The 25,839-nt window shown below is 35.1% G+C and overlaps 1 pseudogene; it reads left to right on the forward strand.

The window, feature by feature from the left end:
* The first annotated feature begins 451 nt into the window (after positions 1–451).
* LOC137404963 (leucine-rich repeat protein SHOC-2-like) lies at positions 452–25,795 on the forward strand (annotated as a pseudogene).
* The last annotated feature ends 44 nt before the right edge of the window (positions 25,796–25,839 follow it).

The following is a 25,839-nucleotide window of genomic DNA, read 5'->3' on the forward strand; positions in this document are numbered from 1 at the left end:
CTATGCATTTTACATCCGTACGTACAACCAACAATATGTGCAATGGTTGTAAAGCCATTGTTACGCTGAATGTAAGAGATAGCATTCCTTCCCTGAGCATCGCTGTTCAAGGTGAGATTATTATCTAAATGTTGCTCATAAAGTTATAAGAACCTTGGCTGGTTATGGTTCTACTACACGCGAGAATCTTGTAAATATTTGTGGAAATATAATTCAATGGGTTAAAAACATTTCTACAATCTAGTTCGATGTCTGTGGATTCAATATTATATCAAATACCTCCACATTAAACTGTATGGTATGTATTAAGATTGTTTTCGTGTCTGGTTCTCAAACATTTCTGTTCTGGTAATTAGCAGGCTTTCTCTGCATGGCTTTTGCTGTCGGTAAAACGGTTAAAATTCCATTCTGAGCGCTCAGCAGCTACAGAGACCAAACTGCACTTTAATAAATGGCGCCAAAAAAAAAGAAAAAAGATGATGTCGTACCAGAGTTGGGAGAAGGCAGCAAAATAACAGCTCTGCCTAAGTTTGTCTCGAGACATCTGGAAGTGAAGGATGACAAGACAGGAGCCATTAGACTCTGGTTTGCATCAAATAATCTCAGGGTAGGCTTTCTGTTTTGTATCTAGGGTAACAGAAAGTGGAGTATTGTTAGAATTACTTATGCATATGGCTTATGTAGTGTTGTGAGCGGCTGGAAATAGTCTAGAGTGAGACTTTTTAAGGCCTCTCTTGAAAACAGATGAGCTTTAGCAAAATTATTAAAGAACAAACCACCGTAGTTCCCTGGCATCATTTACTCATAAATTATGATTGTAAATATAGCTAGACAAAGTCATTTCTAGCAAATCTGTGCATTCACCTTCAGATTATACCGGAACATGTGTACAAGAATGAAGAATTAGTCAAATTTCTTGACGAATTGATTGTTACCAACGGGTATGTGAAGAAGATGCAGCCATACATAGACCTTTGTGAGAACCTGACAAAACTTGTCATTCATGACAACCTCTTGAAAAAGTTTCCTCCAGCATTTAAAGACCTTCAGAAGCTCAACTATTTGGATTTTGGAGGAAACCAAATCAAGAAGTACCCTGGTACTGTTTTCCTGTTTTCTTGTCATTCTCTATTTTACTATGTCATCCTGTTGTCTGTGAAGTGTGTGAGATTGTGATTTGAGAGGAACTCTTTTAGTGTGTTCTGCATGATAACTTGTGTGATAACTTCCTTTCTAACAATATCTTTATAGGGTGGACGCTAGTCCCAGCCTCCACGGATAGTTTAGTTTGTATCCAGATAGATAATGCAATCATTTTAGGTATTAGTTAGACTAGCTCTTGTCTTCATACGCTTGTAGAAATTGTTCTTGGAGTTTCAACCACAACTCTCAAATCTGAATATTATCCATAAAAAGTGATGTTTACGCATCTCGTAATCTCCATTTCATACTGTTTTTTTACGTTTTCAACCAATCTTTTGCATATTGTCAAATTTTTAATTTTTTAGCTGATTTTTTACAAATACGGTTAATTTAACAGAAGTATATAAATAAACACAGGCATTTTTTACACAAATTGGTTTTTCTAGTTGTTTCACCTCAGTGGCTCAAGTCGTTATTATCTCTTTTGTCTCTATTTTCTCTATTTTTGCTTTATTAAAAAATTGGTGCTCGCGAAAACTGTTTGTAAAAAATTAACTAAAGTCTAATTATGGTAGCCAAAGCTCGAGCTTAACTGCTTCCAAGAAGCACCATAGACACTTCTAAAGGACACCATAGATACTTCTAAAGGACACCATAGATACTTCTAAAGTACATCATAGATACTTCTAAAGGACACCATAGATACTTCTAAAGGACACCATAATACTTCTAAAGGACACTATAGATAATTCTAAAGGACACCATAATACTTCTAAAGGACATCATAGATACTTCTAAAGGACCCCATAGATACTTCTAAAGTACACCATAGATACTTCTAAAGGACACCATAAATACTTCTAAAGGACACCATAGATACTTCTAAAGGACGCCATAATACTTCTAAAGGACATCATAGATACTTCTAAAGGACACCATAATACTTCTAAAGGACATCATAGATACTTCTAAAGGACACCATAGATAATTCTAAAGGACACCATAAATACTTCTAAAGTACACCATAGATACTTCTAAAGGACACCATAAATACTTCTAAAGGACATCATAAATACTTCTAAAGGACACCATAAATACTTCTAAAGGACACCATAGATGCTTCTAAAGGACCCCATAGATACTTCTAAAGGACATCATAGATACTTCTAAAGGACATCATAGATACTTCTAAAGGACATCATAGATACTTCTAAAGGACACCATAGATGCTTCTAAAGGACCCCATAGATACTTCTAAAGGACATCATAGATACTTCTAAAGGACATCATAGATACTTCTAAAGGACATCATAGATACTTCTAAAGGACACCATAAATGCTTCTAAAGGACCCCATAGATACTTTTAAAGGACACCATAGATACTTCTAAAGGACATCATAGATACTTCTAAAGGACACCATAGATACTTCTAAAGGACACCATAGATACTTCTAAAGGACAACATAGATACTTCTAAAAGACATCATAGATACTACATCATCTTCGCAGAGTCTAACGATTGTTCACAGCTAGTTTCAGCAATTTCTTCATCCTAAATCACTGGTTCATGTCGTATTTGCTACTTCCACCTCATAGATGGCAGTATTAGCTATTGTCTGTCAAGAATATCACATGTTCTATACTTGAATAAAAAAATTTTGTCTGAAAATGTTCTAAGAAAACACAAGCAACTGAAATCATCTAACATCATTAGATAATCAGCGAGTGTGTGTGTGCTTGTCTGTATTATAATAGACTTCCAAACAGTTGTGTGAAACTACTTGAAATTTAATTCTTTGGTAAGTAAAAGAAAGTAATAATATTTTTTTAAATTGTAACTTTTTTAAAACTTAATCTCGTTTAACTGAAAATATATTCCATAATCAAGCTGTCATTTTGAATTCTCGAGATTTCTTGACACTCAGTATATCACAGTAAAGAACATGTGATATTCTTGACAGACCATTAATTGATTTTAAAATATGTTCCCATATTCGTAAAATCTATCGACTTTGTTTTTCTATTTTTCTTGTTGTAGTTGACAGTTTTATCGCTTTTAGCCAACAATTAAAGCGCTGTAGTTCATGATTCACAACTTTTATTTACTGAAGTCGTAAACCTATACATTCAGGCTTATTAATAATGCTTTGTTACTGCTATTTTAGCCTCCTAGTGGGACATACACAGACGTGTTACAAGTAGCATGCCTTCTAGTTGAACATACACATACATTTTACAAGTAGCATGCTTTCTAGTTGCACATACACAAACATGTTACAAGTAGCATGCCTTCTAGTTGAACATACACAGATATGTTACAAGTAGCATGCCTCCTAGTTGAACATACACAGACATGTTACAAGTAGCATGCCTCCTAGTTGAACATACACAGACATGTTACAAACAGCATGCCTCCTAGTTGAACATACACAGACATGTTACAAACAGCATGCCTCCTAGTTGAACATACACAGATATGTTACAAGTAGCATGCCTCCTAGTTGAACATACACAGACATGTTACAAACAGCATGCCTCCTAGTTGAACATACACAGATATGTTACAAACAGCATGTCTCCTAGTTGAACATACACAGATATGTTACAAGTAGTGCATTTATTTCACACCCATATCTTTTACCTTATCTTAGACTTTTACCATATCTATATATTGATAGTGAGGAAACAAAAAGCAGCATGTGAACAGTTCTTTTCACTAGAAACAAGATGTACCTAAAACACTCTGCATTCAGTAGCAATTCTTTAAATAAATTAACTCAGTACCGCTAGGTGTTTGTCTATTGACTACTACAACATCTTTCTCTATGTTCTTATTTGTGGGAAACTCATAAAATACACATAGTCATATTAATAAAACTTGTATATATATTTGCAAAGGTAGTTTTTCATCATCTCTGGTCTAAGTGGTGATTTATAGATCTAGCAAAATACAGATTTGCCTCGTCATGCAAGCGGTATGATCAAGCAGTGTACATGCGATGTTGATACATTTATCATATGAAGCAGATTAACACAAAGGTTTGCAGAAAGAAAAAGAAATAAAGAGAATAAGTTTAAGACAGCATTAGCTTAGGCAGCGACTGGTATTTCAGCTAGTAGCTGTATATTTAATACATTCATATCTTTTAGGAACTTCTAAAGTCAAGACGCTTGAGACGATCATTGCAGACCATAACAACATCAAAAAGATTCCCGGAAAAACTTTCACACCGGACTCTCTCTTCAGTATAAATATATCCAACAACTCCATAAAACACTTACCAAAAACTTTATATAAACGACCAATAGGATTTCTCAATGCCAGGTAGACCAATTGACTCACTATTACCATCGCCGATCGCGCGTTACTGCTCAAGTGCCATTATCTAAATGTTTTGTTAGCTGTAAACAACTGCAAGAGGTTTAATTACTATACAGTAAGTAATTTTAGGGCAAGGCTAACTTCGCTGATTCTAGTTTATATTGCAAGCATGGGACAAGCTGTGTTCAAACTTGAGATACTGCACCATCAGAGATTATGAGACCAGCTCACATTTTAAGAGACATTTGCTGGTAATGATGATTTGCTGCCTAAATCTTGCCAGAAACCACTACAAACCACATACCATTAAATGCAGAATTTTTTTTTTAATTAATATGGAGTGAGTTTGCAAAAAGCAGTAATTGACAATTAATTATTTTCAATGAAAATGCAGATGCAACTTTATTTGGCTGGTACAAGGAAAAGTTTCTGTATCTAATGATGTCCAATATGTGGTAATTAAATGGATAAACATTGCTCTAGCAAGGACGTCAAAATAAGCAAATGTGTGAATTATTGAGTGGTCTCATAATTTCTGGTAGCGGTGTAATTAGCATTGATGCCATAGACACAAGCAGCTTCCCCAAAAGTTCGCCTACTAGCAATGTGAATATTTAATAAACTTATCAACTTTATCTAGCTACAACAAACTTGAGACGCTTCCCAAGCTGCCCGCAAAAGGGGAGTTGCACCTCAACTACTTAGACGTATCCCACTGCCTCATCAGGGTGTTACCTTATGGCCTAGATCGACTCAACTGCCTTTCTCATCTCAACTTAAGCTACAACAAGGTAGGCACACGCTCATAAAGCCCATGCTGTCTGTTTTTCTCAAACTTGTCCAACTTTTCTCATCTATCAAGTGAATTGATTTTATTAGTTTTTGACCTTTTGACCTTTCTACAGATTTATTCCCACTATTGGTCTATTGATTATTACCTTTGTTTAGGCTAAGTGAGCTTCTTTAACAATAGAGGTAAAATTATGAACACCAGCTAATGCCATGTTTTCTTCTAAATGGAAAAATTTTTTAAGCGCACTCAACTTGACTTACAATGCTGTCAAAAATTATGAGACAACCCAATAATTCAGACCTTTGTTCATCTTGAACTCTGGCTGGACCAATGATAATCCATTTAATTACTACATATTGCACATCAGTAGATGTAGAAATTGACTCAAATTACTCCTTGTTCTAGCAAATAAAGCAAAACCCTTTAGTCTCATTTAATAGCAGAAGGGATGGATTTGTGTCATCATGTTATCTCTTCAGTGTCTGATCACATATTTTGGAGTAAAATAGGGTCACTAATTATTACTAGAGCTCTTCAAATTTTGTCGAAATAGTATCATAAAATTAATAATGTAGTACGAAATAGTAGTACGAAATTAATTAGTTGAGAATAAACTAAGCAAATAACTAGGTTATCTTTTGATTTTTGTCAAGGTCAGTCGCATACACTTTTGATTGAAAAATATTAATTACCAATTGTTGCTTATTGGAAACTCACTTCATATTAATCGTTAGTGAATTCTGTATCTAATGATACATGGTTTGTAGTGGTTTCTGTATCTAATGGTACATGGTTTGTACTGGTTTCTGTATCTAATGGTAAATGGTTTGTAGTGGTTTCTGTATCTATTGGTACATGGTTTGTAGTAGTTTCTGTATCTAATGGTACATGGTTTGTACTGGTTTCTGAATCTAATGGCAAATGGTGTGTAGTGGTTTCTGTATCTATTGGTACATGGTTTGTAGTAGTTTCTGTATCTAATGGTACATGGTTTGTACTGGTTTCTGAATCTAATGGTAAATGGTTTGTAGTGGTTTCTGTATCTATTGGTACATGGTTTGCAGTGGTTTCTGTATCTATTGGTACATGGTTTGTAGTAGTTTCTGTATCTAATGGTACATGGTTTGTACTGGTTTCTGAATCTAATGGTAAATGGTTTGTAGTGGTTTCTGTATCTATTGGTACATGGTTTGCAGTGGTTTCTGTATCTATTGGTACATGGTTTGTAGTAGTTTCTGTATCTAATGGTACATGGTTTGTACTGGTTTCTGAATCTAATGGCAAATGGTTTGTAGTGGTTTCTGTATCTATTGGTACATGGTTTGTACTGGTTTCTGAATCTAATGGTAAATGGTTTGTAGTGGTTTCTGTATCTATTGGTACATGGTTTGTAGTAGTTTCTGTATCTAATGGTACATGGTTTGTACTGGTTTCTGAATCTAATGGTAAATGGTTTGTAGTGGTTTCTGTATCTATTGGTACATGGTTTGTAGTAGTTTCTGTATCTAATGGTACATGGTTTGTACTGGTTTCTGAATCTAATGGTAAATGGTTTGTAGTAGTTTCTGCATCTAATGGTACATGGTTTGTAGTAGTTTCTGTATCTATTGGTACATGGTTTGTACTGGTTTCTGTATCTAATGGTAAATGGTTTGTAGTGGTTTCTGTATCTATTGGTACATGGTTTGTAGTAGTTTCTGTATCTAATGGTACATGGTTTGTACTGGTTTCTGAATCTAATGGCAAATGGTGTGTAGTGGTTTCTGTATCTATTGGTACATGGTTTGTAGTAGTTTCTGTATCTAATGGTACATGGTTTGTACTGGTTTCTGAATCTAATGGTAAATGGTTTGTAGTGGTTTCTGTATCTATTGGTACATGGTTTGCAGTGGTTTCTGTATCTATTGGTACATGGTTTGTAGTAGTTTCTGTATCTAATGGTACATGGTTTGTACTGGTTTCTGAATCTAATGGTAAATGGTTTGTAGTGGTTTCTGTATCTATTGGTACATGGTTTGCAGTGGTTTCTGTATCTATTGGTACATGGTTTGTAGTAGTTTCTGTATCTAATGGTACATGGTTTGTACTGGTTTCTGAATCTAATGGCAAATGGTTTGTAGTGGTTTCTGTATCTATTGGTACATGGTTTGTACTGGTTTTTGAATCTAATGGTAAATGGTTTGTAGTGGTTTCTGTATCTATTGGTACATGGTTTGTAGTAGTTTCTGTATCTAATGGTACATGGTTTGTACTGGTTTCTGAATCTAATGGTAAATGGTTTGTAGTGGTTTCTGTATCTATTGGTACATGGTTTGTAGTAGTTTCTGTATCTAATGGTACATGGTTTGTACTGGTTTCTGAATCTAATGGTAAATGGTTTGTAGTGGTTTCTGTATCTATTGGTACATGGTTTGTAGTAGTTTCTGTATCTAATGGTACATGGTTTGTAGTGGGTTCTGTATCTATTGGTACATGGTTTGTAGTAGTGTCTGTATCTAATGGTACATGGTTTGTGGTGGTTCTGTATCTATTGGTAAATGGTTTGTAGAGGTTTCTGTATCTAATGGTAAATGGTTTGTAGTGGTTTCTGTATCTATTGGTATGTGGTTTGTACTGGTTTCTGCATCTAATGGTAAATGGTTTGTACTGGTTTCTGTATTTAATGGTACATGGTTTGTAGTAGTTTCTGTATCTAATGGTAAATGGTTTGTAGTAGTTTCTGTATCTAATGGTACATGGTTTGTACTGGTTTCTGTATCTAATGGTACATGATTTGTAGTAGTTTCTGTATCTAATGGTACATGGTTTGTACTGGTTTCTGCATCTAATGGTACATGGTTTGTACTGGTTTCTGTATCTAGTGGTACATGGTTTGTGGTGGTTCTGTATCTATTGGTACATGGTTTGTAGTAGTTTCTGTATCTAATGGTACATGGTTTGTAGTGGTTTCTGTATCTATTAGTACATGGTTTGTAGTAGTGTCTGTATCTAATGGTACATAGTTTGTACTGGTTTCTGAATTTAATGGTAAATGGTTTGTAGTGGTTTCTGTATCTATTGGTACATGGCTTGTAGTAGTTTCTGTATCTAATGGTACATGGTTTGTAGTGGGTTCTGTATCTATTGGTACATGGTTTGTAGTAGTGTCTGTATCTAATGGTACATGGTTTGTGGTGGTTCTGTATCTAATGGTAAATGGTTTGTAGTGGTTTCTGTATCTATTGGTACATGGTTTGTAGTAGTGTCTGTATCTAATGGTACATGGTTTGTAGTGGTTTTTGTATCTAATGGTACTTGGTTTGTGGTGGTTCTGTATTTAATGGTATGTGGTTTGTAGTGGTTTCTGGCAAGATTAAGGCAGCAAATCAACATTACCAGAAAATGTCTTTTAGAATGTGAGATCGACTCCTAATTTCTGATGGCGCTGTATGTGTCAATAACCAATAAACAGCCTAGCCAGTTAGGTCATATATGCTGCGTTTCTATGCTTCGAAGGAGTTCGGAGTTGCTTCCACTCCAAATTTGAGCTGATCTCACAATTTCTATCACTGTCCTTTAGTTTCATGATATTTACAGGGTTATGTTGATATTGATTTTCTACTTGGCTATTATAGTGATAGCTGTTCTTTATTTGTTAATGTCTATACCTTGCATGCTACTCACTTTATGCTAGCTACACCATTATTTTTTGATAGCCATACTAATATATGTTTCATACTAGCTATATCAGTAGCTGTTTGTTGCTATATAGCTATGCTGGTAATAAGTACTTTAAGTGGGCCTTATTTTCAAACTTTGATTAATTTTTTGAATTGAATTCTGCTTTTCATCAAATAAGACAATTGTGAAAAAATACACCCTAGAAATCATTGATGAAGGCTCTATGTGCACAATAATTTGACTAATTGAGGTACAGAGCTAAGTTGGCAGGCAGTGAGCAGACTGCTGATCACATACAGGAAATAACTTATTGACGTTTGCTTTATCTATTCAAGTTTATAGTTGATGTGATGGTAACCACAATTTTACAAGTGATTTCATGGCGTTTCTTCTTTAATCTCAGACTTGGCAAGTGAACATGTATAGGAATGTAAAAAGTTGTTATTTTACTGTGTTAGTTTTTGCTCAACTTATGAACTACATTACCAAATTAACTTCCAAAACAACTCCATTCATACTTAAATTAGCATATTAAATCATATTAGAATTAAATTATGCATTAAATTAACAAACTAATTAGTAAAATAATTGCATTAACAATTAAATTAATAAACTAATTAGTGAATACATTAAAATATATGTTCAATACCAACCTATTTTGACAATTTAACATACATTAAAATATATATTAAATTGCCAAAATAGGTTGTTAAATAAGCACATTATTGACTGAATTAGTGAATTATTTTTTGTCAAATTGAATTATTCATTGAATTGACAAAAACTGCATTTATAACTAATTAAAAATTATTATAAAGAATTAAAAATTATTTGCAGAAAAAACTGCACTAATCATTAAATTACCTAAATTTTTTACATTAAATTAAATTGCCAACTAACAATTATTATTTGATGCAAAATTTAATGCATTATTAATACACATAAATTAACCACAACCCCGCAGAGTGCACACCCATCAGGATATTACTAACCAAGTGTAGAAGTTGTCTGCCATGGCTTGCTGGAGTTATCAACCTTTAACTGTTTCTACAGGGAAGCCCTTGCTCAAATATACAAGCTTTGCTCATTACTAGCTGTTTGTTTTTTATTTTGGTCTAGTTATCAACCCTTTGCTATGATCCCGCAACAGGAGAAGACGAATCTACAGTCAGCTTTTTCCCTCACTTTCTCACATATCTGAATGTGTCACATAACAGCGTATTAGATATAGACAATACCTTGCTCCGCCTCAAAGGACTCATGGTAGGTAAAGACAACTCTAGCAGAACAGAATTTAATAGGCTGGCTCGGTAATAAATACATGTATGTGAATCTTTATAGGTTGTTACAGGTCTTGGATCTATCTCATAATGAAATCATAGATATACCAAATGACATCCACAAGCTAATATGCCTCGAGGAGCTTTATCTAAACAGCAATGCTCTAAGATCCGTGCCAACAAATATCTTCAAGTATGGTAACATTCTATGCTTTTACTAATCGTCTCTATTGCAATAATCTAAGCAGGAAGAGATAATTACTAGGTTAATGAGAATTATGTAATCCCAAAAAATATGAAATGCTATAAAATTAAAGTTGACAAACTCAATAAGAAAACAGAGCAAATATACTGACTTTGATGTTTTCAAAGAAAAGCAGATGCAATAGTGAGTCAATTTACAACATTTGCATTAAACAAAAAAAAGCTAGAGTGACATTCCTTGTCCCTTGTACCTCATTCATTGTCTCTTGTACCTCATTCATTGTCTCTTGTACCTCATTCATTGTCTCTTGTACCTCAATCATTGTCTCCTGTACCTCATTCCTTGTACCTCATTCATTGTCCCTTGTACCTCATTCATTACGCTAGCAGTCCTGTATGCTGTGAGATATCATCTTGAAGTGTAATAATTATGTCCATAACTATTACATGATGCTATAAGGTTTTCGATTGGCCAGTAGTTTGTGCGTCGGGCCGCCTAGCAGAACATCGGAATTCTACTTCCATGCAATAAAGTTATCTTCTAACCCTCCAACCATGGCTTCAGACAGTCGGACGGACACGGCTCTTGTTATAGCAAATACTACTGAATGCCTGGCGTTGCCCATTTCAGGCAACACCAGTGTTGCCCATTTTATTACCATATTATAATATTATTATTATTTTATTATATTATTTTAAATTTACTCAATAAATTTGAATAACTTACCTGATAAGCTAATAGGTTAGCAATCTTAATCGTTACTATAATAAGAGATGTGTTTGAAGCCAGCTTAATAATCGTTACGTTATTTGTAACAATCAACCGTGCTAGTAATAACCAATAGGAATTTCCCAGCGTGAGTATTTCACCGTGAGATTTAATTTAAGTGTGAGATTTAATTTAAGCGCGAGTATTTTAACCAATGTAGTAAGCGTGACCTTGGATTAATCTATTGTGTCGCAAGTAGACAGTGTGGCTAAATGGGTAAGCTTCACAATTGTTCAAATCCAGCATGAAGTACATTATCGCTATAACTGGATAGACGAACAGGCACTGAGATATATACAAGTATATAGGTTGTAGATTATAGTAATTAATAAGGACTATTATTCTATTTAGGAATTTCAGATAAGAATTTTCTTGGAAAATTCCTATTGGAGACTAAATTTTTCCAACATCCAGCCATGACTTCAGACAGACAGACAGACAGACAGACAGACGAACGGACAGACAGATATACAGATCTGGCTCTCATTATAGTAAATATGAGTACCCTGACAGTTCAATGCCCCGTGAGAGATTGTCAGGTGTAATAAATAACTGCACAGTTATGCTGAAGTGTAGCAAGGCAATTGATTGGCATAGATCGTAGTGTTGATTTACTGAGTCAAAGGTTGGGAGTTCAAATCCTATTGAAAGAAATCATTTTTTATCTCTCCAGGCGTGACTCTGGACAGACGGACATGGCTCTTATTATAGTAAGGATATATATAATGACACTTTTAGGCTGTCCAGACTAAAAGTGTTGGATTTGTCTGACAATTCGATTACGGAGATTGCTGGAGTAGAAAAGCTCCCTGCTTGCAAGACTTTACGTGCCTCTCACAATAACATCACTCACCTTCCTTCTGATATGAGGTGAGATAACTTTTCTAGCCCAATATGCTCAGCCTTTTACCAATGTCAGCAGAATGTTTAATTTCTCTACAAGATCTAATCAATGTCATCAATACAGTTTGAACACTGCAATAGGTATGCATTTGTTAGCTACTCTAAATTACACATGTTTTAGTGGAGCAACTTCATATTTATGTTTGTATAGCAACTTTGAAGACTTCTTTTTGCCCAGTTAAGACGGCATATGAACAAGTAACTGCTTTGCTTTATTCTTTCGTACAAATAGAACATAAATTATATAATTTGATAAAATCAACTTTTGAAAAATGTTTTACTATGAAGTCAAATTAATTCTTACCAAGTTCTAAGTTTGGCTTGTGTTTCCCTGAAGCTAACAAAGAACTAGGGCTAACAAGATAAACGTGCTCATAGAATGTCCATGTATTTCAGGGGTATGAACAGTCTCATAGAAATTGATTTGTCACACAATCAGCTCAGAGAAATTCCTGCTAGCCTCGGGCGAGTTGGATCTCTCAAGGATATCAACCTTTCTAACAACTACATCAGTCTAGTTCCTGAAGAACTAGGGCTAGCACAAATACTAAATAAATTAGACCTAAGGTATGTTAGGAATGTATATACCGGTATGCGGACAGCCACTAATGTTTACCTGCTGACTGCAGCTCTTCTATATACTCAGTCAATTGTTACATTTCAGTTAATCACCTCATTAATTCATTTAAGATTTTACAGTCATTTATTAATGTTTTTGTTTAATAGTACATTTGAAGTATATATAATTTATGATAAAGTTTCATATGAACTTGTAACAGCGAATCATTTTGGAAATGTTATGGGCGATATGTGACTAAAATTTGTTTGGGAAAATATCCAAAGATTTCTTATTTATATTTCTTTATTATATTTTATTTTTATCCAGAAAGGTATTTTTATGTTAGAATAAATTATATCATTTTTTGCTGTTGTTTGACATGGCATTGCCTTTATATAGTATCATTTCATATTATATCATTATGTCATAAATCATAATACATTTTACAATTGTGTATTATATATGTAGCATAGTATTGTATATTACACCTTATTATATAACAATATATCATATTTTTAAATTATACCTATATATTATATTGTTATAATATTAAACATTTTGTGTTATACTATACAAGCAGTCTCGTGCGCCGTAAGAGATCAACACATGTAATCAGTATGTGCACAAGTATTCCATGATTTTTACATTATATACATTATATTATATGCATCTGTACATTATACTGTTATATTATTGAATATGTTACATAATATATTATAATATTCTTAACCTGTTGCATTTTATTGCACTACATTATATTTTATAACATTATAATACGTTAAGTTATATGTTTATATTATGTTTTAATGGCATGTGATATTATAACATATTATCTCATATTATACTAATATATTATAGTGTGTTTTGTTATATGATATTTTATCAAGTGGTTTAATTTATAGTTTATTACATATTATATTATGCTACATTATAGTATCATTTTATGATAGCATATTATATTACAAGAATGTCATAGATACAATTAGTGGAAAGTTAACATTTGATTGATTATTTATTGGACGCATTTGCTGCAGTTACAATGAAATAGCGCAGCTTCCTTGGGACTTGAGGAAGTGGCGAATGCTGACCCACCTTAACCTCAATCACAATGAGCTCACATTCCTTCACCGCAACTTTCATGCCATGTTTAACCAACTGGAAGTACTTGAGGTGGGCATTAAACCTATAAATAATGTATTAATCAAATGTTAATACATCTATATATAATATATAGTTATATATAAATCTCAGTGTTTGTCATTTGTCTGTTAGCGTTTTCAGTTATAGCGGATAAAGTTTTAGGAATAAAATTTGCTACAAACAGGGTTTGAACTCACAACCTGCAGGTATGCGAACAGGCGTGCTAAACCATTAGGCCACTCAACTACATTGTTAGACAATGGAATAATTGAGCACATACTCATTACACCTGCCAATACTTAAAGCTAATTGGTTAAAATACTCACACTTCATCTAGCATGCTTAAAGAGCATGACGCAATCATTTTTCCTTACACTGGCTCAAGTTATAATGACGGCTCTTATTATAGTAAGATTAACTAGCTCAAGTTACTAAAATTCATTGAGAAAAGAAACTTAGCAACAATTAGAAATAAACTTTTCATGTCAAACATTTTTTATTACTTATGCAAACCGGGCATTCATCTAGCATAAATAATATATTATTTAGGTCTGTGTCTAACTTGATCAATCATAGACGAGCAGTTGTATCTTTTATTATCTACATATTTGTTGCATCAGCTGAGAGACAACCTTCTCAATGAGATGTCTGTACCAGTGATGACGAGAGAACTCATTATGGCAAACAACTCACCTCATCACATTGAAAAAGTCTTAAACAAGAACTTGGTTCGGCTTGAGAAACTCTCCTTGTCAGGTAGGGGCCAGTTTTCATTCTAACAAAGTAAGCCATGCAAGAATTGCAAGCTGCAAAAACATGGATTCCACGGTTAAGGATTGTTTACTAATCTGTGTAGGACTTGAAACTGATGAATATTACCTTAACTTCAAAACTGGCAATAAATTAGGCCATTTGAGAGCCGATTCTAACACCGATTATTTTTACATACTATTACTCTATCTTATATCAATTCACGCCTCCTCCAATTCACGCTCATTCACGCCTCCTTGTGATGAATAAAGGTAATTTATTATTAAAGGTAAACGAAACATTTTCATGCTTGCATGGACAATAATGCTGGACAATAATGCTAATATATGTCATAAGATGCTTAGTATAAAAATATTGCCTAGGAAAAGCACAAACATGGCTTCTGAGTTGTTTTGTATCTATATACATGTACTAGCGGCACCACCCCGCGTTGCCCGGGTAATAAAAAAGTCTTTGGACAGAAAATTGATTTGTAATTAACATATAACAACATTTGCCCTTCTAACTTTCAAACTACACATCATGAGAGAAGTGTTTTGTGTAGTTGAAATAAATTGAGAGAAATATAAAAACAACTGTAAAGGTTTTAAAACTGTCAAACAACTGTACCTTTCAAGCTGTTAGCCTGGCATATTGCCAATGGAAAGTCCAATTAAGCTAGCTAAGGCTTTAAAGGTTGACTTGCAACAAAATTCACATTGCAGTTATTTGGTATCAAAAGGTTCACCATGTCTTACTCTGTGGTGTTGTAGGTGCCAAATATGGGGAAATGTGATTACAAGCTCTTAAGAGCTCAAAAACGAAAAGCCGCCGTAGATTGGAATCTCTTTATTTTGATGACGTAACCACGAAATTTGGTTATCGTCTTGTCACGTGATGTTCTCATGTGAATTGAAAGACCAATAAAAAGCTCAATATAAAACTTATCGTAGTACTAGTTTATGACAAACACTTCGGGTTTTACCGAAGACCCCGTATCAAATATAGATGCTCGCTACTTTACAGTTTTGTATCGGCCTGGTCTAATCGGCAAGTCGTAATCTGATCATGTGACACAATACTTCGCAAATAATTTCTGCAGCACTTTTCGATTATCACAAGTGACCAACAGGCTCATCATGATTATCAGACAATGATATGTACTCCTTCAAGCTAAAGCTAAAAAATTAAACGAATTTTTATGGTAAGTTATAAGATATCACTACTAAAAGTGACAGCATTACGATGACGATAAAACAGACGCGTAAGAACAATAGACATAGTTTTATTGAATGTGTGAGGTATATTTGTGAAAATATTTCGACGAATAAGGTTGCAAGAAAGTGTAAACAGAAACCATCTCCCACAACTACATCACATTTGAGCCGTTTTGGAAAGGGAATCCAAACTACGACGGTCTCGTGTGGCTGCGATTTTCTGTTCGTTTTTGAGCTTTTAAGAGCTTGTAATCACCTTTCCACATATTTTGCACCTACAACACAACAGAGTAAGACATGGTGAATCTTTTCATATCAAATAACTGTAATGTGAATTTTGTTGCAAGTCAACTTTTAAGGGTTTAGGCTAAGGCATTAAGGCTAGGCTTGTAATGACCACACTCCATGACGTTACATTACTTCAGCATTGTCCAACTCCACTGTTCTAATAATAGCTATAGCCTGAATGCGTACATTACACACATACCTTTAGAAATATATACATGTATATAGAAAATATAACTCTAAGTGTTTGTTTAATGTTTACTGTTTTGCCGTCTGTATGTCCAGTTATAATGATTAAGTTTTAATAATGAAAAACCACTTGACACTGGAGTTGAACTCGGCAACCATGATTCTGCAGGCAGGCGTACTATCCACTACACCACACTACGCCTACTTGCAATATTATGGAATAATTGTGCACATACTTATTATGCACGCCAATCTTTAATGGCGGTTGGCTATAATATGCGTGCTTCATGCTTCAGCTAGCACAAGTGAACTACTATAAAAAATTTGTGCTCAGACTTCCCCAAAACGCTATGAGTATATGTATAATATATATGTACGTATATATATAGCATAAACATGATCAAACTTACAGCACACACAGAAATAAACAAACACCTTCTTTTAAAAGTTAGATGGTAAATAAATTATAATTTTCTGTGCTAAAACCTTTTTTATTACCGTGCAAAGCCAGGCATTCATCTAGTTTACGATATAAAAGACGTTCTGAGTACCTTTATTGACTATTCAATTTTATTGATAACACCTAATTTAGTTTAAACATCTGTCAAAGAACTGACCATCCGCACTGAATTAATTTCTTTTTCTCTCACATTCGACTAACTTAGTTAATTCTGTGAAGACTCATGATAAAGAGTCATGAAACCTGATCGTAAATAAATAATTTATTCTTGTTTTTCTATCATAGGCTTAGAACTAGCTGACCTACCTTCCAACCTCAGTACCAAATACAGACTCATGCTTTACCTCGATATTTCCAAGAATCAATTGACTACAGTTCCTGAGGCTATGATACACATCATGAAACTATTGCAGTACTTTGACTGCAGCTACAATGAGATCAAGGACATTCCAACCAACCTCCAAGACCTTCGTGTAAAGATTTTGATTCTGTTATATGTGTTCTTGTATCACCATTCTAGGAGATAACTTACTTAGATCAAATTTATATATTTTATTATTCGTGTATCGTATATGAGTAACAAGCACAGCTCATTTATGTTTGTATAATAGGGAACACCAGTCCTGACCCCGGCCTATTTTGCAGCATACCAGTTTGAAACTTGCTAAATTATTTTGCTTGCAATTCATTTGTTCTGTTTGCTATTTTCACACTGGATAATACATAGTATGGTTGTTATAACTTCTCTTAAAGCTGAAAATAAGTACTTTGTAGCGCATTTTATCTATTGTCAAAGCTGAAATTGTAAAAAATTTTCATCAGAGGGTACTTACCTTGATTGTATTGAAGACAGCCTTTCTATTTCTCTGAGTAAACATTTTGTCTTTTGCTCCAAAAATGTATTGCTCGGATATCTAAACTAACCTTGAAGTGAACTTGTTTAAGATCAACGAGCCTTCAGCAATAGCATCCTGTTGTGAAAAACACATTTGATGGTAATTGATTTGGCGTAATTTAATACTCATTCTTAAAACTTGACACATGGAAGTGGAACTTGGTGCCTCTTTTTAAAGTTCACTTATCGTAGCTCACTCACTTGGTTGTAATTCACACTAATTCATTTATCTCCCTTCTATCCTCGTTTTTATTTTTCAAATTTTGTTTGGTCCCTTTCATTCTGTTTCTCTCTCCCCCTCTCTCACTTTCCTCCTCTCCCACTCTCTCACTTTTCTCCTCTCACCCTCTCTCACTTTTCTCCTCTCCCCCTCTCTCACTTTCCTCCTCTCCCCCTCTCTCACTTTCCTCCTCTCCCCCTCTCTCACTTTCCTCCTCTCCCCCCTCTTCTCCTCTCTCACTTTCCTCCTCTCCCTCTCTCTGACTCTATCACTCACTTTCTCACTCCCTCTTTCCCTCTCTCTGACTCAATCACTCACTTTCTCACTCCCTCTTTCCCTTTTTCCCTCTTTCCCTCTTTTCCTCTTTCCCTTTTTCCCTCTTTCCCTCTTTCCCTCTCCCTCTCCCTCTCTATCTCACTCTCTATCTCACTCTCTATCTCACTCTCTCTCCCTTTCCCTCTCTCTCTCTCTCTCTCCCTCTCCCTCTCTCTCCCTCTCTCTCCCTCTCTCTCCCTCCCCCTCTCCCCCTCTCTCCCTCTCTCCCTCTCTCCCTCTATCTCCCTCTCTCACTCCTTCTCTCACTCTATCTCCCTCTCTCACTCCTTCTCTCACTCTCTCTCCCTCACTCACTCATCCTCTCACTCACTCATCCTCTCACTCTCTCTCTCTCCTTCCCTCTCTCTCTCACTCACTCCCACTCACTCTTTCACTCACTTTCTCTCTCACTCACTTTCTCACTCACTCTCTCATTCACTCTCTCACTCACTCTTTCACTCACTCTCCCACTCACTCTCTCATTCACTCTCTCACTCACTCACTCTCTCTCTCTCACTCTCTCATTCACTTTCTCACTCACTTACTCACTCTCTCACTCACTCTCTCACTCACTCTCTCATCACTCTTTCACTCACTCTCTCATCACTCTAGCCTATCTTTTTGTCTTTCTGATCTTAGCATGCCTTATTCAAAGTCCACCTTTAAAAAGAAATGTTGAATGCATCCTCGCGGCATGAGATTTACAATGCTCGCCATGGTTTCCTTTCTATTCTCTTTGCAGCATCTGGCGCATTTTGACTGTTCTCACAACCAAATATCTGTTCTCCCTGATGAGATACTGCGATGCCCTTTAACTCACCTCAACATATCCAACAACAGGATCAAAGAGCTCAAGATTCCAACAAAGCGCACAGATATGGATATGATCAAACCATTTCCTATCACACACCTTGACATATCAGGTTCTCTATGGTTCATCATGACCTAGACTTCTTTAGTCCAGATATTTAGTAGGCTTGAACTACTCTTAACTCACTCACACATATAATATTCCTTGTTTAGCATCATCTATTTACAATTGTGACCATAGGTGAACATAGGTGACTATAGGTGAATGTAGGTGACTATAGGTGAATGTAGGTGACTATAGGTGAACATAGGTGACTATAGGTGAACATAGGTGACCATAGGGGCTATAGATAAATGTAGGTGGCTATAGGTAAACATAGGTGACTATAGGTGAACATACACGTAGGTGACTATAGGTGAACATAGGGGACGATAGGTGAACATATGAGACTATAGGTGAATGCCGGTGACTATAGGTGAACATAGGTGACTATAGGTGAATGTAGGTGACTAATAGGTGAACATAGGTGACTATAGGTGAACATAGGTGAATGTAGGTGACTATAGGTGAACATAGGGAGTATAGATAAATGTAGGTGACTATAGGTGAATGCACGTGGCCATATGTGAGCATAGGTGACTATAGTGACCATAGGGACTACAGGTAAATGTAGGTGACTATAGGTGAACATAGGTGACTATAGGTGAACATAGGTGACTATAGGTGAATGTAGGTGACTATAGGTGAACATAGGTGACTATAGGTGAACATAAGTGACTATAGGTCAACATAGGGGACTATAGGTCAACATAGGGGACTATAGGTCAACATAGGGGAATATAGGTGAACATAGAAGACTATAGATGAATGTAGGTGGCCATATGTGAGCATAGGTGGCTATATGTGCCCATAGGTGGCCATAGGCGACCAAAGATGACCATAGGTGGTCATGAACTCAATGTCCTTGCAACAAGCTAGCTACTATTAAATTGATAAACACTTTCTGTGCCTAAAGCTATGAATTATATTAACAGCGTCTACGCATACATGTCCCTATATTTTAAAAGATTCTCGATATCAATGTCTGAGCTTTTTTCATTATACTGCAAAATGTTATTCTTGAGATGATTTTAAGGCTAGCCTGTCTTGACAAACTGTTGTTTTTGTGGAGTTGTCTCCCGTCGAGCAACACAACAGCTTGTCACAAGACGTACTGCACCTGATGCATCAGCTGCACTTATAGGGAGTTGTTCTCTTCCGTCTATGCAGCATGGTTGCGATATTATGTCGGTCGCTCCATTGGTAATCATAACGGATTTCGCGCAAAAATTATGTAGCAAAAAATAAGATTACAACGTTTAACCAGCGACCAGTCTCTGCGGTAAACTTTAGTAGAACTTGAGAACGTAGGCAACAACAGCGACTAAACATGTCGTTATTTGTGCGCTCAGTTAGTTTAATTTCTATTTTTGTATCAGTCAGTTTTATTTGTTCTTATGGATTTTATTTCCAATTTATTTTATTCTCAAGTTCTACTAAAGTTTACAACAGAGTTGTAAACAGAGTTGACAGAGTTGTAAACAACTAACAGTCTTTGGTTAAACGTTGTAAACTTATTTTTTTCTACATAAATTTTGCGCGAAATCCGTTATGATTACCAATGGAGCGACCGACATAATATCGCAACCAAGCCGCATAGACGGAAGAGAACAACTCCCTATAAGTGCAGCTAATGCATCAGGTGCAGTACGTCTTGTGACAAGCTGTTGTGTTGCTCGACGGGCGACAACTCTGCAAAAACAACAGTTTGTCAAGACAGGCTATTTTAAGGCTGATTACCAGGACTTCCTGTCCTACATTGTGCCTCCAGATCCTGCCGCTTTCAGCAATATGCATCAGTGATCATAATTATGGCATCGCTTAAAATATATGCTATTTATTATTAAATACAGTTTGTTAAGTATTTGTTAGATGAAGTATGACAATATGCATATCAATAGACATCTAAGGATGTTCTATACATGAATATTATTATATATCAACTGATATTTAACCTTTTTATCCTGGTTTTGGTGAAACACAGCGGTATCTGCACATTATGACAAATAATACAATAAAAACTAAGTTTATATTTGTTGAAAATGGTTTTTAGACATAGGTACACATGTAACTATTCGTAAGTACATTGGTGACCTTGGGAGTATTAGCAGCATCTTAATATATAGTTGGTCAGCCCTTATTATCAATCACAGAATATGACAAAATGGGTGCCCAATAAAATAGAGTATACTTCTTAAGAATATTGTTGGTGGCAGACAGAGTGTTTACAAAACTTACTTATCAAATATATAGAGTATGTATGGTCTAAGATAATAAAGTGAGTTTACGCCATAGATAGCAAAGAGCACACAAAAATACTTGGTTGTCCCATAATTACGATCAGATCAACACTGTTTACCTAAACAGGGTTTGCTACATAAGACAAATTAGGTCAAAACATAGTTCTGAACTTTTATGTAATTCTATAAAGAGAGTTGCATTTACCATTAGATAAATTGGTTTTCAGTAAGTTGTTTACCAAAAAAGGTATATCAAAACAACTATTTCAATCACAGTAAGTATTCCAATCACAGTAAGTATTCCAATCACAGTAAGTATTCCAATCACAGTAAGTATTCCAATCACAGTAAGTATTCCAATCACAGTAAGTATTCAAGATAAATTTTCATAATGTGTGAGTAACCCTTAGCAGAGGGTGTTGTTGCACGAGCAGCAGCCTTGTGAGCTGGACATGTCCAAGTTCTTTGGCAAGGGAACCTTTATTACTGGGGTCTTGGTCAGTTGCAGAGAACAACTTATGGTTGTTTGGCCTTTTTATCACCACCAGTTGTCTTTTTTGGGAGTTTAACCCCACACTTTTAGTAGGTATGTAAAACCTATAAAATCCTTATAGTAGTTATTCGCTGTATTTTAGTCAACCAATTTGAGGAGTTCCAGAGGTCTCACTTACACCTATTTGCTAGTTTGACTAGCCTTAGCGCTCACGGTAACTACATGACCTGGATACACCCAGATTTAACTAGCCTCTATCGTCTCCAGTATCTGAATCTCTCTGAGAATGATCTGATATACCTGCCCTCTGACATGAACAAACTTACAGAACTAAAAGGTTTGATCTATTTGCTAAGTTTCCATATAGTGATAGCGTAGTGCCACCTTCCAACCCCCCATGTGGCGCTGTAGTACCATGATGGAAACAGCTGTGTATCTCATTCTGTCCTGATTCAGTGTCACTGTTTGGAAGTGAAACACCCAGATGATGTGCCATCTATGTGCCTTAGAAACAGCCTTAGGAAGAACAGGAAATAGGAGTGTAACAAGTCATTTGAAATTAAAATGGTACATTTAAAAATTACATATTAAAAATAGGTAATAGACTTTGAAATGGTTTTTTAAAAAATTCCAAAAAAACCAACGCAAAAGATATTATTAATTAATAATAAAAAGTACATACTTACTTTGTAACCTGCAATCATGATAAGAATAGATCAAGAGTTTGAAATGATAAAAACGGTATAGTCTAGTTGTTATGCAATCTTGTTAGTGGACTTGCCAATGAAATTCAAAGTTCAAATCCTCATAAAAAGGATTATTCCATACTAAAACTTTATCGCTATAATTGACCAGAAGAACGACGACAGACACTCAATTTTATAGTGAAAGGTTTTTTGCCCAGGAAGTTTATTTTAATCATTAAATTAATTAATCATTTATTAATTTTAAGCTGTATACCATCTCATCATCTGACTAGAGTAGTCACTTTATGTATACATATATACTAGCTGAATGCCCGGCATTGTACGAGTAATAAAACAGTTTTTGCACAAAAAGTTTATTTTTAATCGACATACAACATTTACCATTCTAATTTTTAGATGAAGGCGTTTGTTTATTTCTCTGTGTCTGGCCAATACATAATTCAGGTATTTGAAAGCTCGAGGCACAGCTAATACAGATTGTTGAAAAGCATTTCTTACTTCTTATGCTACACATTTGTCCAAGATTTATAAACAGCTTATGAACGGTGGCATATAATGTAGTTGCCATTGGCTAAGTTACTTTACCTAATCCATTTGAGTAACTTAAGCTAGTAACTTAAGCTAATATTTGAATCGTTACTATAATAAGAGCCGTGGCTGTCTGAAGCCAGTAACGATGAGAAAAAGAATTGGACCCACACATTAAGATGCGGGGATGGTAAGCCAAGGGCACTACCAGTAAGCCATGCAGCCACCTTGCCACGCTATGGAATAATTGTACATACAATTGTTACACATCCTGATATCTCACGACACATGGGACCACAAGCGTGCTAGCTAGCGCTGCAACCGCTGCCAGCGTGCGTATTTTGACCAATCTCTATTAACTGGACACATGAGAAACACTTGATTTTGTATCTACAAATTACTTTCTTGGCGGTAATTGCATTTCAAACAGAAATGTTTTACAATTTATGTCATACAAGAATCATAAAAAAGGGCATCGGTTAGTCAATAAAATCAAATGGATGGTTTTACATATAGTGTTTAAAATATTTTTCTCCGTTAAGAGAACACACATTACATGTAGGGAGAACATTGTGAAAGAAGCTAGCTATAATATTTTCAAAATTATGAGATGCAATTAGAGATGCAATTTGTTCATATCAGGTGAGTTGAAATAAGTTGAAAACCTGTAGTTGTGATATAAAGAAATGAAGACGCAACCCATGACAGATCGTAAAAACCTATAATTTATGTAGAATAGATATTTAGCGTGGGTAAAGTAAGATATAAAAATTTGGAAAGATCATTCATTGGAATAATATATGCTGGAATATGAATTTTAAACTCTAAATTAGTCGAAAAGTTTGTTGTGAAGCCTTTGTAGCCTTAGAGGTAAGCTGATCGCTCAACTGAGGGAAGCGGGTGACTGTAATGGCAGTGGAATTAAAAATATTGTAACTAAAAGCCAATCAAACTGTAAATTGTTGAAATTGTCATTTTCCATCAATTAGGGAGAGACAATGCTCTAGATGGCCTCAAAATTAAGCCTTAGCTTTCACCAAATGTTTTGTGAATAGAGTCGAGCATTTTTCGCATCTCAATCACTGATTCTAACAAAATTTGCTAGGAGCTCAGCTATTCCAAAGATAACAGTAGACCAATTCACAAATTAATGCAATTCAGAAGCTTGACACTGTTTTGTATTATTTTGTGTAATTTTATAATCAGTTGAATTTATTGTTGGACATGAAGATATATTTTAAAAGTTACATTTGTGAGTAAAAGTTCTGCTTATTCGTTGTTTTTGATATTTTCTCACTCAGCAGGGTTCTTCACAGGGTCTACACATTATCTTAGCAGCTTACCTGCGCAATGAATGGGCATAGAATAAAATAGCCTAATATCTACTGCTTATACCTGCATAATGATAAACCAAAATAAACCAAATATGTACTACTTTTACCTGCACAACAAATCAGCACTCTAAAATATTCCACATATCTGCTACTTTTACCTGCATTCCACACCAGCATAGTCTAAAATAGTCCTAACATCTGCAACTTTTACCTGCACAATGCATCAGCATAGTTTGAAATTGTCATAATATGTGCCACTTTTACCTGCTCAATACATCAGCGTAGTCTAATATAAGTACTATACTGTAAAATTATCAGCTGATAGAGGCTATAGTTATTGACCTGTTCTTATTGTTTATGCCCCCACACTATCAACCCGCCTGTTCTCCCTTCCCAGAGCTCTACCTCAAGGACAACCTGCTTCCTTCGCTGTCGCCGTCCATCTGCAGAATGAGTTGGCTCTCTAGCCTTGATATATCTCATAACATGATTTCATCGTTTCCTGTTGAATGGGAGTCCATGCGTTTAAACCATAACATTGGTAAGCAGACAGTCTAACAAGTGTGTCAGGGCCAAGCATATAAAATAGTATGTTGAGATGACAACTCCTTGCTGTTGGTGGTATACTTACACATGTATGTGAAAATTGAATTGTATAAGATAGTTGGGGAGCTCACAGACTATACTCGCTTTATGTATAATATTTTGCTCGTTGATATATAGATAGGCATTAATTTAATTATTACCATTATTATATCTTTATAGCATTATTATACCATGAAATAAAAATAAAATAGAGAGTAGTAAAGTAAAATTACGTGTAAAATAAATCCGTTTTGCATAACTCTGTTCTATAATGTGGGTTGGCAAGATGTTGGTGTCTGGTATAAGGTGTAGTGGTTTCTTTAGGGAAATATAATGGATGGTCAGTCTGATAGGAGATATGATTTAAGTATTTTAGACAGTAGATATCTAATAACATACTTAGCTCCTCAGTATTAAGAGCATAGACCTATTAACTATACTTAATATAATAGTATAACTATAATAGTATAGTTAATAGGTCTATGAATAAGAGCATTTAAACGCTGGTTATTACTGTTAATAACAGCATAAAAATTTCAGATTGCCTGAAATCAACTTCAAACAAACATTTAAAAGTAATATTTGTATTTGGTCTCGAATTCAAACTTACACCAAAACAAAATAGATGAAAGATATTTATATTTTGTTTATAAAAATAGATTCTGCCAAAGTTGGGTATATGTTCACTCAGTTGGTCTGTTGCCAGAAGATAGATATATTTTCTGATTTATTTAGAGAAGCACTACGACTTCCAGCGAAAGGAGAAGAGAGAGCCCCGCAGGCCATACGATGAGAACGATGTCATCCACATAATGACTGGTGTCGACCCGTCTCAAAAGGCTGAAAAACAAAAGAAGCCAAAAAGCAAACAGAAGAAAAGCAAAATAAAATAGCCTGAGATTCTATATGAGCATCTTAAAAAAATCAAAATATTTCA

This window comes from Watersipora subatra, chromosome 9, assembly GCF_963576615.1.
Source record: "Watersipora subatra chromosome 9, tzWatSuba1.1, whole genome shotgun sequence".
Taxonomy (NCBI): domain Eukaryota; kingdom Metazoa; phylum Bryozoa; class Gymnolaemata; order Cheilostomatida; family Watersiporidae; genus Watersipora; species Watersipora subatra.